Consider the following 19,191-nt stretch of genomic DNA (forward strand, 5'->3'; position numbering starts at 1 on the left):
AGAAATATGCTCAGTGTCTCAGACTCAACATCAATTGTCAACTTTTCATTAATGTAAAAGTGACTCTGTTTTCCAAAATCTTTACAATCTTAGACCGTAAAGTGAAGAGAATGAGAGGAGGCCATGGGGTATGCTCACCTAGAAGCCTGGGGTCCAGCTCAGCCCCTGACTGGTGCCTGCTGTGAAACCCTTCTCCCTCCCTTTTTAGGGCCTCCTCTACATGCCTTGCTCAGCAACACTTGCTTTAGTGGCAGATTTCTGGATATCATGCTTCAGCATACTGGGACTCAAGCGACAAACTTCAAGTGGGTCGCAGCTTTTCTGAGTCTTTCTGCAGACAGTCAAGGGGCTGTTTGGTCCACAGACATCAGAGGTGAAACTCTTCTACAGTATAAATCTGTCTAAGGCATGTATACTCATCAATCAAAGTGAAAGGAGTCAACAAGGGCATGAAAAGATGCTCAACATTATTAGCCACCAGGAAAATTCAAATCAAAACCATAATGGCATACCACTTCCCAACCACTGGATAGATATATTTTTAAAAATACCAGTAGATGATAGCAAGTAATTGGTAAGGATGCTAAGAAATTGGACCTTTATACACTACTGGCTTGGAGAAGGCAATGGCACCCCCACTCCAGTACTCTTGCCTGGAAAATCCCATGGACAGAGAAGCCTGGTGGGCTGCAGTCCATGGGGTCGCAAAGAGTCAGACACGACTAAACGACTTCACTTTCACTTTTCACTTGCATGCATTGGAGAAGGAAATGGCAACCCACTCCAGTGTTCCTGCCTGGAGAATCCCAGGGACGGGGGAGCCTGGTGGGCTGCCGTCTATAGGGTCGCACAGAGCCGGACACGACTGAAGTGACTTAGCAGCAGTAGCAGCACACTACTAGCTAGGAAGTAAAATGATGCAACTACTTTAACAACAGTCCAGCACTTCCGCAGGGCTTCCCAGGTGGCTCAGAGGTAAAGAATCTGCCTGTCAATGCAGGAGATGTAGGTTCTATCCCTGGGTTGGGAAGATCCCTTAGAGAGGGAAATGGCAGCCCACTCCAGTATTCTCGCCTGCAAAATCCCATGGACAGAGCAACCTGGTGGGCTACAGTCCACGGGGTCACAATGAAGTACTGATCCATGTGACAGCATGGATGAACTTTGAAAACATCATGCTAAAAGAAGCCAGTCACGAAGGACGACACGTTGTATGATTCCATTTACATGGAACACTCAAAGAAAGTAAATTCATAGAGACTGAAAATGGATTAGTTGTTTCCTAGGGCTAGAGAGGGTTGAGGACCTAAGAGATGACAGCTAAGGGGTGTAGGTTTCATTCTGGGGTGATTAAAGTGTGCTAAAATTGATTATGGTGATGCTTGCGTAACTCCCACTGTACTAAAAGCCACTGCATTATACAGTTTAAATGAGTCAATTATATGGCATGTCAATTATATCTTAATAAACCTGTTTTATAAAAAAAGAAGTGGAACAAATGAATATTTCCCACCCAATTATATCCTGAGCTGCATCAGTTGCATAACCCATGAAATAATGAATGGCAGGGGGGCATTTGCTTAATCCTGCTGGTTTCTTCCTGAAAACTCCTGCCACAGCCCAACTGCATGGGATTCTTTATTATTTCTAAAGGTATATTCACCTTAAGTATTTATTTCGGTTATCTTCCACATATGCTCCAAGGCTCCACTCCACTATGTCAACATTCATGTGTATTTACATCTGCTGATTTCTAATTATTTCTTCAGGGCCTGACCTCCAAAGAGAGGTGGTGGTTGATCGCCTTTACAACATGATCTGAGTGTTGTCATCTGATCCAAGCCTCCTGAACCAAATTGTCTCCAGTCTCCCCTTTTCACTAGCTAGCTAATCCTCATGTCTTGAACATAAAACCCCCATTATTATCTCTCCTTTGGAATAAGACACAGAAGTCCTCCTTGAACTATAAATGTGCCTTGGAAAGGAAAGCATAATGATATACCCCCACATATTTACCCCAGTACAGAGTCAGTTGTTCAGTAATGTTTCTAAAGAATAGGCTGGGAAGGTATGGAGCAAGCAGCACAGTCTGAGGAGAGTTTTGATAACCTCAGCCCTGAGAAGATGCACAGAGCCAGGGAAAGCCTCAGAGCAATGAACATCTGCTTATGCGGGTCACTGAAAAAAAGAAAGGGACCATTAAAGGAAAGATGAGGTTTTAGTGTAAGAGATTTTTCACTTAGTTCACACTTTTGCCTGGGATGGGCCCAGACTCCTTTTTGTCTTGAAACAAGAGTCTTCTTTCCTTATTCCACATCAGGGCAGTATTATTCTACTACTATAGAACTTCTGTAATATTTCAGTGATAGTAGAAGTAGCTTTTCTCTCCCTTTGGATATATATCAGCTAATAAAGATTTGCAAGAGCCCCAAGATTCAATAGGGTGCAGAGGACTACCTAATGAAAGCAGAAAACTATCCGCATCTCACAGACCCCATTTCCATGGGACTCAGCAACATTCTGAAGTTTGCTGGCATATGATGTGTCAAATAAAACTCATGTTTCATATACAGCACATTATTAAATAATGATTACGTCTCAAGGTAGGAGCTGAACATATTTCATTTTTCCCTCTGCTGTTAACTAAGAAGGTTGCTTTCAGCGGCTTTCTTGACAAGCACAGTCAAATCAACACTGAGCCTGGCATTGAAATTAAGTGATACTTCTTCCTCCCATGCACAAGCCCCTCCATGTGTCCATTTTAAAATTATTTCTGATTGTTATGATCAGCAAAGGTGAAAGATTCATGATAGTGCAGCCTCAGGCCCTCCATTCTGAGCTTTATTTCCAATGTTTTTAATACATAATGCTGCATTTCTGGTAGGCTGCAGTCCATGGGGTCGCTAAGAGTCGGACACGACTGAGCGACTTCACTTTCACTCTTCACTTTCATGTATCGGAGAAGGAAATGGCAACCCACTCCAGTGTTCTTGCCTGGAGAATCCCAGGGACGGGGGAGCCTGATGGGCTGCCATCTATGGGGTCGCACAGAGTTGGACACGACTGAAGCGACTTAGCAGCAGCAGCAGCAGCTGCATTTCAAGCCATGTACAGTCAGAGGGACTAGCTCTGCCTCTCGGAGGATGTAGAAGTGATTCCCGATCCAAACCTACTGAAGTCTTTCCCTCTTTGGAAATGAAATGACATTCTCAAATTAGACCAATTGAGCCTTGCCAGGTTTTCTTTCTACCCCCAATTTCTTGAATTCTTTTGCTGGCTTCATTTATTTTAGTGTATGGAGCTTAAACATACTAAACTTTTAGGTTCTGTTTCATGATTTCTAGCCAGGAAGTATTCTTGCCTGGAGAATCCCCATGGACAGAGGAGCCTGGCAGGCTACATACAGTCCATGGGGTCACAAGGAGTTCGACATGACTGAGCGACTAAGCACAGCACACATGATCAGACATAGATTCAAGTGTTTATTTTACTAACATAAGCATATAATATTCCTACATTCTGTCACATATATTACATTAGAAATATCGTAGTATTACTCATTTACTCTTTTCATTCATTAACTTTTGCTTCCTTATGACAGTTTTATTACTAAAAAAAGACAGGTTTGGAGCTGCTGTTGTCTTGCGCAAGTTATCTAATCTTTACTGGCTTCTGTTCAGTGGTGTTATAGATCGAATTGTGCCTTCCTAAAATTTATATGCTGAAGTCCCAATCTCAAGTACCTCAGAATGTTAACTTATTTGGATATAAAGTCAGGGTAATCAAACTAAAATAGGTGCATTAAGGTGAGCCCTGTGTTGTGTTGCTGTGTTGTGTTGCTTCAGTACAATATAACTGATATCCTTATAAAAAGGAAAAATGTGGATACACAGGCTTGCATAAAAGGTGGGTGATGTGAAGAGACCTAGGGAAAAAAAACAGCCAAGGAGAAAGATCTGGAAGAGCTCCTTCCCTCAGAGTCCTCCATCACTAATTTTGGGCTTGTAACCTCCATAACCGTAAAACAAAAAATTTCTGTTGTTTAAGCCACCTACATTGTGGTACTTTGGTATGACAGCCCTAGAAAATGAATACTGATGACAATAATAATACTTAAGGTCATTTGAGAACATTAATGTGTCAGACATTGCTGGTCACTTGCCTAAAGACCAGCACCTTTTGTTACTTGCTACCAGAGCTCCAACTTTTCTTTAGGTATTGGGAAAAGATCCCTCCATCTCAGAAATGTGGGTGCAGTCCTTGGGATAGGGTGACACAGCAGCGGCTAAGGAGATGTGAGGGGAAACTGCCTGGGGGGAGGGGTTTTGAGAAGGATATTGTTCCTGGACAAGAGAGTCACAGGTGGAGAAGCACTGCCTTTTGCCACCCTTTGTCTCAGGCTTGGAAGTGGACTGTGGGAGGATGTGATGCTTGACACTGACATCTCAGAATGCGGGAACGCTGTGGAGGCCAAAAGTATCACAGAGACGCTGAGCTGATCAGGAGCTCTGATTTCATTGATTGGCTGAATCAACTCCAGCAATTCCCTGGATCCAGACTGCTAGTTATGAAAGAAAAAGAAACTTCCACTGTTTGGGCATCTCAGCCAGGGATTCTCAAACTGAAGAAACAGGCTGCTATTGCATAATGTGCACTCATCATACATGGGTTCCCTTTCCCCTTGTTCTCCTGTCTAAGCTTCTGTGGCTTTCCTCCCGACTCTGCCTCTTAAGCCTCACTCTTTTAGGCTGCCTGCATATCCTGCTTCTCAATCTTTGATATCATTAATTTGGAAAAACTGTATTTGGCTTGTTCATAAGCATATTTTATTCTTTTCTATTCCTTTTCTCGCCTCAGTCAATTTTTTCCCTAAACTGACCTCCTCTCCTGCTGTTTTAGCACAACAAAACGGTTTAGTCTCCCTGGTGTTTGTTTTGTGTGACTTAGACTATAATCTCCTGGGATAAGGACCTTGCCTTTTGAAAGGCTTGCCTTATAAAGCATCATGTATACATCTGGGGATTTACAGATTATAGATAGAGCAGGCCCAGAGCTGTGGGAAGTGTCTGCAGTAGAGAATGGATGGGAAAGAGACTGGAATCATCGAACAGGCTCTGGCCTTTTCCAGGAGGAGGTCAATGGTTTAATTTGGCCCAAGGTAATAGCAAGCAGAAATCCAGATGAGAAATGGCCTGGATGAGGAGGGAGAGGATAAGGAAAGGAGCACATTTTAAACTAATTTCCATTTAATACCATACTGCCGATTCTGCAACAAGGGAAAAAGAGAAAAATATGTCTTCCTCCTCCTCCAGGAGTCCTCCCCCCACTACCCTAGAAGTAATCACTATGCATTAATCCAGAAAAGGTTTATGAATACATAGTCACATATAATTAGAGATAATGTTTACTACTATTGCCTTTTTATTTTGTATAAATGGGTTCACAGTAAACACTATTCTATAACCTGTTCTTTTACTTCAAAATACATCTTGGATATTTTCCCATATCCATATGCATTCCATAAATGCCTGAGTAAACAGTGAAATTGCTTTCCCAGAATTATCCTTCAAGAAGGAAGGATAATTATTTTGAGGTCCTTGCAATATCTCTCAGATTATGGAAAGCTTTCCTCATCACTTGTGTTTTAATTTAATTTTTATTTTACATTGGAGTACAGTTGATTTACAATGTTATGTTAGTTGCAGGTGTACAGCAAAATGATTCAGTTATAAATATACCCATTCTTTTTCAGATTCTTTTCCCATGTGGGTTATTACAGAGTATTGAGCAGAGTTCCCTATGCTATAGAGTAGATCCTTGCTGATTATCTATTTTACATATAGTAGTGTGTATATGTTAATCCCAAACTCCTAATTTATCCCTCCCCCCACATTTCCCCTTTGGTAAACCTAAGGTTGTTGTTTTGTTTTTTTTCTCATTATTTAATTCTGAACAAAAGATTGCTATTTGAGAAAGATGCATCAGCTTACAACAACCTCATTCAACAATAATTTTGAATGCTTATTGAGATTTCCTGGTGGAATTGATTAAAAGGAGGGCAATGAAATCAATCAATTGATCTGATAAGTTTTTACTGTTAGGGCAAGAACTCAAAATTTCAAGCTTGACATTGTGTAAATAAGTCTTTCAAAGATCATTTAATAGGTAACAGAATAAGTAGCTGTGATGTGAAATACCACATACACATCTACAGAATGAATGATAAAACTATTTTCCTGATGTTATGTGAACAGGCACCTGTGGTCTCAGATAAAATTTCTAGTGACTGTGTCCAATGATGGCCAACATATGTTGTCTCTCAAGTAATAGATGAAAATAAGTGAAATGTACTCTGGAAATTAGGGGCTTCCCTATTGATTCAGCAGTAAAAAATCTGCCTGTAATCCAGGAGCTGCAGGAGACGGTTTGATCCCTGGATTGGGAAGATCCCCTGGAGAAAGGCATGGCCATCTACTCCAGTATTGTTGCCTGGAGAAGCTGGACAGAGGAGCCTGGTGGGCTACAGCCCACAGGGTCACAGAGTCGAACAAGACTGAAGTGACTTAGCATGCATGTACTCTGGAAATTATAGGTTAGATGGTGCAGAAAGGAAATCCAGTTTATTTAACATTTAAATAATATTAATAATAATGATTTAAGAAATGCAAAGAAGTAGAGACATTTCCAAATTAACTAATATGTTACATGATATGTGATCTTAAATGCGGCCATATAACTAGATTAATAAACATAAATAGACATTTGACTATTCCATTTATAATACTGAAAGCATATACACTTAAGTTAGCCAAAGCCTTTAAAAAAGAATTTTCATGTTAGAGAGTATGAGATTGTTTTACATTTTAGGCAACTTTCTATGAGAGTTGTAATGGAAGATTTATCCCATTTTTCTTTTCTTTTTTTAATTGAAGGATAATTGCTTTAGATAATTTCATTTTCTATGAAACCTCAGCATGAATCAGCCACAGGTATACATATATCCCCTCCCTTTTGAACCTCCCTCCCATCTCCCATTCTTTAGGGCTGCCTGAGCACATTGCTGTGTGGACTCTTTTCAAGCCCACGGACTATAGCCCACAAGGCTCCTCTGTCCATGGGACTTCCCAGGCAGGAATACTGAAGTGAGTTGTCATTTCCTCCTCCCAGGGGATCTTCCCAACCCAGGGATTGAACCCACATCTTCTATAGCCCCTGCATTGGCAGGCAACTTCTTTACCCCTGAGCCACCTGGGAAGTCCAAGGGCTTCCTAGTACTCTCTAATAGAGAAGCACAATGGTTTATCTTGCTATTTGTCTATGATAGCCATTTCTATTTTATGTTCTTCAATTACAAACAAGATTGCAATAAATTTCCTCAAATCTTCATGTACTCTTGCACATACGTCTATGGAATAAATTCCTCCAAGTGTAATTTCTGGGTCAATTTATATTATAGTTGAATAGAATGTTCTAGTCCTTCTCTATTTTCTCTCTTCCTTACAAGAAGGAGTTTTATTAGTACAGTGCATTTAAGTTACACTGTTTGTGGCAATCAAAATCAGCAAGGGAAATGCTTTCCTACCTTATATATTTTCACATTGAAGTCCATAGGGCCCCTTCCTACTAAGCCCAGGACACAGGAGGATCCCAACAGGGGAGGACCTAATAGGACTGAGAATCTGGTAACTGTAAATCTGAAGGATGACTCAAAGATTAAAAAAAACCCTGTGAGGAGGGACAGAATTATGAAAAGAGGAGGTGAGAAAGGACATAGAAAAAAAGATTAGAGCAGAGGCTCCCTGATTTTCATCTGAGTTGGACTCTGTGTGGTCTGATAAGGGAGTTAAGAGGACTAGTAAACAAAACTTCTGAGTTTTTTTTAATACTTCAATTCCAATAAGGGGACTCTACCTTCACACTCTGACAGATGATGAACATGGCTAAAATGTGATAATAAATATTGCCAAATTGCCCTCCAGAAAAGCTGTTTCAAATTCTACTCCCACCTAGAGATTTTCCCCATACCCTCACCAATATTTTGTATTATCAAACTTTTAAATTATTGCCAGTTAGTGAAAAATAATATCACAGTAATATTTCTTTATATAGTGGGTTGGCCAAAAATTTTGTTTTGAGTTTTTCCTTAACATCTTATTGAAAAACCCAAGCAAACTTTTTGGGCAACCAATATAAGTTTAAGCATCTTTTCTTGGTCACGAACCAATTCTTTGTCTTCTTCTGTGTCTATTTTTTTTCCTTTGATTCTCATTGTTTATATTTTTCTTCTTAATATGTAAAGAGTTTATTACATATTTAGGAGATTAATCCTTTATCCATCAAGTGGGGCAAGTTATTATGTGTGTTTTTATGTTGTTAATTCACTAATATTTCTATGCAGAAGATTTATTTTCTTAAGTAATCAAATCTACCAACTGTTTTCCTTACAGCTTCCATTGTGAAGTGCTGATATATTTTAATGCTAACTGGTTAATGTATGACACAGGAAAGCAGTCAGAATTTCATTCTAGCCACTTACCAGGCAAGTAATTTTGGATAAGTCACATAAACTTCAGTAATTTTCTACCTCTACAGAGGGAAACTTTGTCATCTGTCTCCCTTTGTTTCTCTCTGTTGTTCTGAGAATTGAATAAGGCCAAGTTTATCAGAGGTTTTTCACCCTTCCCAGTCTACATGAGTGGTAAAGTAGTTTAGGCCTGCAAATTAAGGATGTCAAAATGTGACCTAGTTTTAGAAATTGAATTTTTCAAAAAAAAAAAAAACAACAAAACAAACCCTTGAATTAGGAAAATGTAATTCAGATTTGTGGGATCAACTATATAAAATTCAAGCAAGACAAAGAGAGGATTTTATGAGGGCTTCTTTCTCTTATTGATCAAAGCTCCCCCAACCATCTCAGATGAGTGCACAGGGCATGAGAGAGCTCAGCCAAAGTGGTGATGTTGTCCTGCCTGTGACCCAGGCTGGTCAAAGGCACTCAGGCGTTCTGCATTCTTGCCTTGTTCTGCATTCTCCCCTTTCAGACAAGGCCCTCCCTTGGGGAGAGTGAGGACACTGAGAGAGAGGAGAATATTGCCCATGTTGAGAAGGTGCTGAATGGAACTTGCTTGTCTTCTATCATAAACATGAAGAAGGAGAGAGAGAAAATCATTATTTACCCCTTAAGATCATGGCCTTTGAGGCGGACAGTTTTGGCTTCGAATCTACCAATGCTAGCTGTGTACCGTTAGGCAAGTTACTTAACCTCTCTGAGCCCTAGCTGCCTCCTGTCTAAAATGGGATGTGAATGCCTACCTGCCAGGGTAGGGGAGAGAATTCAAGAGAGAATACATGTAAGGTACTTAGCAGAGTAATTGGAGCAGAATGTAAACCCAGTAAATGTTAGTTTTCCTTCTGTATCCTCTAAATCTTTTATAAGGATCAGGCTTAGTTTTGTTCGTTCACCTTAGTGATTCACAGATTAATCTCCCATCCACGGTTTAGCTTCATGCTTTTGAAGCTAACATTGAAGCTAAACAATATTATTTATTTTGTCCTCTTTCATCTAGACTCAAATTTTCCAGACTTGGACATTATCATGGCCCCCTTCAGAACTCTCATCTAATCCTCTCCATTTCTCTTAATTTGTGGATCAACAGTTTGGGAAATGGATTTGCTCCCAAAGACCAAGAAGATCCAACAGGCACAGGTACAACAGACTTTCTTCCCCTGGCCCCTCCAAAGCCACCCACAGTTATACCTCACTCCCAGACAGAAAACGGAGAGTCCCTTTCTTTGAATTCATGTGATATCAATGACTCCTCATTTCCTGCCATTCCAATATTATAGCTTCCCCCTCCCTTCCTCAGAGAATCCCAAATTAGGGTTATTAATACTCCTGACTAGGTCCCCTGAGGGCTTCCCCAGGGCTCAGTGGGTAAAGAATCTCCCTGCAATGCAAGAGACGTAGGCAGACACCAGTTTGATCCCCAGATCAGGAAGATTCCCTGGAGGAGGGCATGGCAGCCCACTCCAGTATTATTGCCTGGAGAATCCCATGGACAGAGGACCCTGGCAAGCTATGGTCCATGGTGCCGCAAAGAGTCGAACACAACTGAAGCAACTGAGCATGCACGCACAGATATCCTGAAGAAAGCAGACCATCTGGTACCTTGGTAAGTTTCCAAATTGTAAGCATTAAAAACAAATCCCCCAAATAAGTTAAAAGTAAAGAGCTAATAACCAAACTTTTCAGTTTCTTCACCCATGTGAAGGAGGCAGATGGCAGAATGGCCTGCATTGGAGAAAGCTCCCACCTGAGGCCACGGAGCAGTCAGCCTTCAAGGCCAGTGACTTTAGGATGCAGACATATGGAGAGGTCATTTGTTTCTCATTTACCCAACAGAAAAGAATATGGAAATGGTCTCAGTCCATTTGTTTGATGGGCCTCCTAAGTCGGTAATAAACAAATCAATACAATTAGTTTTGGCCCATTGTCATTAAGGAACCTTCACTGCTGGGACACAATCTAATTATTCCTCTTGCTTCACAGGAAAGGAAACCTCTCAAGATGGGTGGTTTCTCTTGAGGTTGAAGCAGTCTGGTTGTGGGTGGGGTGGCTCAGAGGCAGTGTCTGTGTGACTCTTTGAGAATGGAGTGCATGCATCAGGCACAGCTGGGGCCTGCCCAGGATGGTTCTAAGTGCTCCTGCTACAAGCTCTTGGGAATTTGTCTGAGCAAATCGGCCTTCTGGGTGAAGCTCAGATATAACAATGCTAACAAACTGAAATAATGAACAAAGATTAAAATGAGGATGTCTAATCCAGAAATGATATCAAACCAAGAAGCCAGAATGCCTGGTATGGGTCCTCTGCATCCCTCTGTAGTCGTGACAGATCTACAGAGCTGCCTCTGCCTCAGCTTTTCCAGCTAAGTCTCTGGCACATTGTGACTAACAAGCAGCTAATATTCTGTAAATAAGATCTGTGAACTCAGTCTTGCTTGCACAAAGCACGCTTTGGACCACAGCTGATGCTCCGTGGACTTAAGGCTTTGAATACCACCTATCTGCATCTCAGAAGGATTATTTCATATGAACAGAGGAACCATTTCACATCTTTTCACTCCCTCCCCTCACTTCCAAGTAGAACTCATCCTTAAACCTAAAGGGATGGTGGTCTAATTAACATTGTTGAAATTTTGATTTGGAAGTGATCTTAGAAACATGTGAGGCCAACATCCAAAGTTTTAAAGGTAGGAAACTAAAGCACAGAGTTAACATATTTGCCTAGGTTACCTAGCTTGATGTGGATGGTTTGGTACTTGTATCTACAACTCAATTGGTGGGTTCCCTCAGCTACATCCTAACAAGTCCTTATTTCTAAAATTCCCTGCAAAGGAAGACTCTCAAATAATAAAACTTTTGGAAAGCTTAATTTACTACCTCAATGTGTAGTCTTTTCCTACTGGGTTCCACAGAGATCATCAATGGAGAAAAGTTACCTATCTAAGATTATGCAACTTCTAAGCCAGTAATCAATTACATGTATATATTTGGAGTTGATTTTATATCTCTTTCCCTTTCAAAGTACAGTGAGATACATATTGCTTTAAAAATCTATATTTAAACATATGGATATGCTTCATATGCCTCAGGTAATATGAGAGTTGCTCAGTCATCTCCGACCCTTTGTGACCCCATCCAGGCCAGAACACTGGAGTGGGTAATCTTTCCCTTCTCCAGGGGATCTTCCCAACCTGGGGATTGAACCCAGGTCTCCCGCATTACAGGCGAATTCTTTACCAGCTAAGCCACCAGGGAAGCCCAAACCACCACAAACATATGGAAGGATTCTACAACTGGAAATTACAACCTGGAGGTGAGTGACCTAGGAAAGCCTCCTGACCTTTATCAGACTATGATGTAAGTGAGAAATAACTGTTTTTATTAAGCTAGCATAATACCAGGCCAGACTGTTATAGGACACTAAGGTAACATTACTTACCTTGACAAATACTCTATCAAACAAATGAGACTTTACACACCATTATTTGGGATTACAAAGTCAACCATAGGATAGCAAGTCAAGCAGAGCAAGAAATTCCCCCCTTCAGCATCTGACAAGTTATCTGCAACAAGATTATGACAAGGATACTGTAATTTTTAGCACTTTTTCCTAATAATGGTAAAATTTACCCTTTCTATTATTCTCTCCATTTTCTAATACCAGTAAAAATGTCTATTAAGTGAGTACCTAGAATACACACAATGAGCATTCTGTGAAAGTTAATCTTCAGTGTCAACTTGACTGAGTCATAGGGTACCCCAGTGTGGCTGACTATAACTCAGTCAGCAGGCTGAGTAAAGCAGATTGCCCATTCTAACATGGGTGGGCCCCATCTTATCAGTAGAAGACCTGGAGAGAAATAAAAGATTGATCTTCTGGTGAGTAAGAAGAAACTCCCCCTGCCTGACTGCGTTGGCTGGGACATTGGGTTTTTTTCCTGCCTTTGAACTCAATATTGGCTCTTCTTAGGCCTTCAGCCTGTAAGCCCTTGGACTGGAACTAGATCACTGGCTACCATGGGTCCATTTCCCAACTGTGAATCTTGGGACTTGTCAGCCTCCATACCACAAGAGCTAATTCCTTAAAGTAAGTCATATATGTGTGTATCTATACACACACATATGTATGTATATATTCCATCTTTTTTTATTCTATTTCTCTGAAGAACTCTAATACACACCAATGATTGTTTGTAAATGAATAAATGGATTAGAAAACTTAATTCAAGAGACTTAATTAGGCCAAAATTTCTTCCAAAAAAAGAAACTTTACTTAAAACCAGGATTCTCTAATAGAACATCAGATATAAGATTCCTAAATATTTAAGGTGGTATGGATCCTAAGAAACATAGGATGTGGTTAAGATATCATTTAGGCCTCAAAATGGACAGGGGATGTATTAGGAAAGTGGAACCAGAAATATATTCAGATATGCTACGACCAAGATTGAGTCAATGTTGTGATAAATCCCAAGACATTTTGACAGATATTCTACTATTTGAAGAACATCATAGAATTGTGGAGCTTTATAGAGGTATGAACATAGACCTTACTAGGAGCCTGAGCAGAGATGAGAAAGGTGCTCAGATGAGAAAGCGGAAAAAATTTGGAGATATGAGATATCTCCATGAACTTGCTTGTGTCCAGGAGGAAATGCCTGTGTACAGACTTTTTTTGGGGAGGGAGGGGTCCAAAATCACTGCAGATGGTGACTGCAGCCATGAAATTAAAAGACACTTAGTCCTTGGAAGAAAAGTTATGACCAACCTAGATAGCATATTCAAAAGCAGAGACATTACTTTGCCAACAAAGGTCCGTCTAGTCAAGGCTATGGTTTTTCCTGTGGTCATGTATGGATGTGAGAGTTGGACTGTGAAGAAAGCTGAGTGCCGAAGAATTGATGCTTTTGAACTGTGGTGTTGGAGAAGACTCTTGAGAGTCCCTTGGACTGCAAGGAGATCCAACCAGTCCATTGTGAAGGAGATCAGCCCTGGGATTTCTTTGGAAGGAATGATGCTAAAGCTGAAACTCCAGTACTTTGGCCACCTCATGCGAAGAGTTGAAAAGACTCATTAGAAAAGACTCTGATGCTGGGAGGGATTGGGGGCAGGAGGAGAAGGGGACGACAGAGGATGAGATGGCTGGATGGCAACACTGACTTGATAGATGTGAGTCTGAGTGAACTCTGGGAGTTGGTGATGGACAGGGAGGCCTGTTGTGCTGTGATTCATGGGGTCGCAAAGAGTCGGACACAACTGAGTGACTAAACTGAACTGAACTGAATGGAACATCTTTAGATTAAGGAGATTCCTGATAAGCTTGTTGATATCCATTTGAAACAGTTCTGAATGACCAAATTCAATCCCTCTTCTTATTTAATGAACATGCTGAAAGGACAGTGTGGACCAAACAAATAAATCAATACACGTTGTTCATGTTTTGAAGTCAGAATGCTGCTGCTGCTGCTAAGTCGCTTCAGTCGTGTCTGACTCAGTGCAACCCCATAGATGGCAGCCCACCAGGCTCCACCATCCCTGGGATTTTCCAGGCAAGGACACTGGAGTGGGTTGCCATTTCCTTCTCCAATGCATGAAAGTGAAAAGTGAAAGTGAAGTCAGTCAGTTATGTCCAACTCTTTGCGACCCCATGGACTGCAGCCTACCAGGCTCCTCTGCCTGTGGGATTTTCCAGGCAAGAGTAATGGAGTGGGGTGCCATTGCCTTATAAACTGTAATAAAAAGGCAAATAGCATACCAAATTCCTGCACTGTCTTTTATTCTAAAGAGCTGAAAACATGCCTATAACATGTTATCTTATTCAAAGCTGGGAGACAGGTATTCCTTTTGGATAGTTCAAGAAGGCTCACATTTTAGAAAACTAGATGATTTCAAGATAACAGGGAACATTTGAGAAATAATTGATGTCAGGAGTCAATTAAGTACGTAGAGATCTTAATGCAAGATCAGGAGCAAAGGGTAAGGTTCAGCAGAGACACCAGAGCTGAAGAGATGACAGCAGTAGTTTCTAGGCCTTTCTTTTCAAACTAAGATCACCTTTCTACTTCTGGTGTCCCCTAAATTCCCTTGTTGTCCAAGTCCTACTCCAAAGGCTATTTTTCTGTGTTGTCTCCCTGTCAGTTTCTCTCAGTTTCTCTAGGTGCACCCCAAGGCCATGGCTTCTGGACTCTGCCAACTCTACCCAGCAGTATCTACCTCTTCAGCCACTTGAAAAACGTCTGGCACAAATTGTTTTATAATAGATATTCTTTACTTCCAAAGACAGCATTCAGTTTTGAAAGGTTACTGAATGATATAAGCAATTGAAGAAAAAAGAATATAAAATTAAACTCAACAGGGAATAAAATGATATATAAAAGTAGGTCTTGTTGTTTCTCAGTCTCTAAGTCGTGTCTGACTTTTTTGTAACCCCATGGACTGCAGCCCACTAATCTCCTCTGTCCATGGGATTTTCCAGGCAAGAATACTGGGGTGGGTTGCCATTTCCTTCTCTGGGGGATCTTCCCAACCGAGTGATTGATCCCAGGCCTCTTGCATTGGCAGGTGGATTCTTTACCTACTGTGCCACCTGGGAAGCCCAAAAGTAGGTCTAGTGGTCCTTTAAAAATAAGTCAACAAATGTAAGAAGATGTCAACTATATTACCACTCATCCTTTCACAGGCCCAGCCCTTAGGGTGAAGTAAGGGTGCAAGGTTAAAAGCAATTCAATCTCAGGGCCCCAGGAGAGAACAGAAATTCAGCTAGTTAGTAGAACAGGAGATGAAATATGGTTTATGAATGACATTACTGTGCAACAGATCTGCAGTACCAAACTTCCAAATCCACCTGCTTATTGTTGTTGTTCAGTTGCTAAGTCATGTCCAACTATTTGTGACCCCATGGACTATGTGACCCCATGGACTGCAACACCCCAGGTTTCCCTGTCCTTCACTATCTCCTGGAATTTGTTCAAACTCACGTCCATTGAGTCGGTGATGCCATCCAACCATCTCATCCTCTGTCATCGCCTTCTCCTGCCCTCAATCTTTCCCAGAATCAGAGTCTTTTCCAATGAGTTGGCTCTTTGTGTCAGGTGGCCAAAGTATTGGAGCTTTAGCTTTAGCATCAGTCCTCCCAGTGAACTGGGTAGGTTTCCTTTAGGATTCAGGGTAGATTTCCTTTAGGATTAACTGGTTTGATCTCTTTGCTGTCTAAGAGTCTTTCTCCATCACCACAACTCAAAAGCATACATTCTTGGCACTCAGACTTCTTTATGATTCAACTCTCATGCCCATACTTTTTTCCAAAGCTGGAAAACCATAGCTTTGACTAATATGGACCTTTGTCAGCAAAGTAATGTCTCTGCTTTTTAATACACTGTCTAGCTTTGTCATACTGTTTCTTTCAAGGAGCAAGTGTCTTTTAATTTCATGGCTGCAGTCACCATCTGTAGGGATTTTGGAGCCCAAGAAAATAAAATCTGCTTATTAATGTTACATATTTATTTAATCCCCAAATTATCCCTGTATTCATTGTTTTATTTTGAATCGACCTAGATTGGGGCTCAGTACTTCCCTCAGGGTGGCTTATACTGTACTCTAGGTAGCCCTATACCACAGCTTACTTCCATTCCCAAGTTAGGTTTGCATATATACTTTATGTTACCATGGTGTTACACAAGGGTAACTTGGTTTCCTAAGACACCTTGTATGGAATGGGTGGGGTTCAATGTTGGTGATAAGCTACTGCTAATCCGTTTTCTTTCAAACTACATTAAACTTTATCATCAAATAATCATATAGCTAGTTTGCAATTAGTTTGCTTTTTCTTTTTAATTTTTAATAAGCTCATATATTTTGGATTTTGTTTCTTTTTGATGTAAGTCATTTTTCTCATATAAGATTACTTACACGAAAGCATCATCAAACCTATTTTATTTTACTTCTCATTAATTATGTTTTATTTATCCAGTGTAAGGCTCTCTTGATAATTTTGTAGGCTTAAAGAACGCCAATAAAATTATTCCTATTCATTAACTCACTGGGCCTCCAGTCCATTCTTAGAAGGGCAATGAGTTAATTCACTGGCAGGGAAAGAGCAAAGATTATGGAGTGAGAAAATCTAACTAGCCACAGTGTGGGCTGCTATCTTCTCTGAAACTTAGTTTACTCATCTGTCAAACAGGAATAATAATATATGCTGCAAATGCCTTGGGACAGTGTACATTAAATTGCATATTCATATCAGGATGTTAAATTGGAAGTTTTGGCTGAAAATTCAGCTTTCATAGACAATAGACACCAAAATGATTTATGAGACAGACCAACCTGCAGGATTTGAAAAGGAGACAACTAAAACCAATTTCATAATCTTAAGCAAGTCAGCCACAGAGAATACAAGAAGCTTGAGACAGGAAAGAATATGTGCAGGAACTTCAGTGTGAGCTACGCTGTGAGGTCCCTTCCCCAAAGGGGTGTTCATCCCTTTATATCCAATCAAGTGAAAGAGACTTTGACATGGCCACTTGGAAACGTGGTATCTATTCCCTACAGCAGAGTACATGTAGTGAAAATGGCATCTAACATTCAGTGGCAACAATGATTTGAGAAGTGTCTCCCAGAATTTCTTGGGACAAAAATTTTATGAGCGTGTGTCTTAGATTAAACACAGCCCATGTAAACAAGGGGACCAGAATGAGGTTGTGTTAAGTTCTATTCTGTTTAATAGGGCCGTTGAGATGGGAAAACTCATCAAATAGAAGCTGAGCCTCATCCTCCCAGCCCTATTTCCTTGGGACTATGGAAGGAGTAAGGAACTAGAAGAAAATGAATCATAGCCTGCATCAAGAGAATTGTGTTGCTGGGAGATTCCCAATACTGAGGGTGGGAGGCGAATTCCAAATGTTCAATGGGAAAAAGTGCTTTAATATAATAGGTCAGGCCCACAGGGCCTGAGGCCAACATCCAGCAGAACTGGCCATGCAAGAGCTTGCCTCTCCTCCTCACTTCTTGCTCCAATTCCAAATGGTCTATAAATAGCAGCTAGCTAGTGCAGACAGAAGCCAGAGCATAAAAGAAACCAAATACATTACATTTCCAGGCTGTGGGCCCACTGGGAAGAGAGAGAAGAGCTGTAACTTTGAATGAAGTTAGAAGGTTTGAGTGTTATACGGGACTGGACATTTCAAGTACCAAATTGTGACAGTATTTTGTTACTTGAAGTGATCAGAATATTTTTATTTTCTAAGAGGTATCAGAAAAAGAAATGGGTATATTCAAGCTGAGGTTTCATCCACAGCAGAGGAAAAACTGTAAATACTTTAAAGAGAGAGGCGACAAAATGATTTTGTCATTATATTTCACAAACTGTTTTCAATGTACTTGAGGTATACATACATACTATATATATGTATACTTAAGTACCATAAAATATATAACATATATGCTATATTATATATACTATATATAGTGCTTCCCTAGTGGCTCAGACAGTAAAGAATCTGCCTGCAATGCAGGAGACCCAGGTTCAATCCCTAGGTAGGGAAGATTCCCGGAGGAGGAAATGGCAATCCGCTCCAGTACTCTTGCTTGGAGAATTCCATGGACAGAGGGGCCTTACAGGCTACAGTCCATGGGGTCACAAAGAGTCGGACAAAGCTGAGCAACTAACTCTATCACTTTCACTTTCATGTATACTACACATACTATATATATATATATATATATATATATACACACATACATATATATATGTTTAGCATTATATTTGGAGAAGGAAATGGCAACCCACTCCAGTGTTCTTGCCTGGAGAATCCCAGGGACGGGGGAGCCTGGTGGGCTGCCGTCTCTGGGGTCACACAGAGTCAGACACAACTGAAGCGACTTAGCAGCAGCAGCAGCAGCAGCAGCAGCATAATATTATGGTAAAAACTGAAGTATGTGCAGAGATTGCAATATAAAATATATAGGAATTTTTAAGATCAATCCATCATGTGACGATTTTCAAAAAACTGTTTCTGGATTCTACAATTTAATCCCCACTTTGAAAATCCAGGAGAGTCTAGAGTGTGGTGCAAGAAGAGAAATGGTGAAGGAATTTCATGAGAAAACTCTTGCTTTGTTGAATCTCCACCTCCTCACCTCTACCCCAAGTCTGGTGAGGGGATCAGGAGGAAGATCACTGGGAGATCTGTGGGCTGTGTTTCCTGGTCAGGAGCTAGAGAAGACTGATGCCTATCCAATCCTTGACTAACCAGCCTACCCTCCCAGAGTCATTCATGGGAGGGAGGATAAGCATGTTTCCATGGGGCAGATTTGGGTCATATAGGAGACAAAGCAAGTGTTGGATTTTCCTGCATCATCCCTAAGAAGTCTGCCTATAAGGCTCACACCCAGGATATGTACCATCCAGCTTCTAAGGGCTGAGAAGAAAAAGCCATAGGAGAGCATCTAGACTAGAATATGCTCAGGAACCTGCTTAGGATGAGAATCGTCAGAAGGGGCCCAAGTGCGGAATCTCCGAAAGGCCCACGAAAGCTTCATCAACCAGGCAGATCACTTTGAACCATTTGCAGACTCAGAGAGCTAACAGTCAAGTAAGAACTAGTAAGGCTGAGGTACTATCCCCTTTA

At 40.8% G+C, this 19,191-nt stretch overlaps 1 protein-coding gene and 1 non-coding gene across 2 annotated transcripts in view; both read right to left on the bottom strand.

Moving 5' to 3' along the window:
• Nucleotides 1–19,191, bottom strand: part of ST6GALNAC3 (ST6 N-acetylgalactosaminide alpha-2,6-sialyltransferase 3) — a 365,006-nt gene that overhangs the window by 159,881 nt on the left and 185,934 nt on the right. The gene's annotated exons all lie outside the window — the stretch shown is intronic.
• TRNAY-GUA (transfer RNA tyrosine (anticodon GUA)) lies at nucleotides 11,747–11,818 on the bottom strand. Its single transcript has one exon. It is a non-coding gene; the product is annotated as a tRNA-Tyr (tRNA).

Source organism: Budorcas taxicolor, chromosome 3, assembly GCF_023091745.1.
Source record: "Budorcas taxicolor isolate Tak-1 chromosome 3, Takin1.1, whole genome shotgun sequence".
Lineage (NCBI taxonomy): Eukaryota > Metazoa > Chordata > Mammalia > Artiodactyla > Bovidae > Budorcas > Budorcas taxicolor.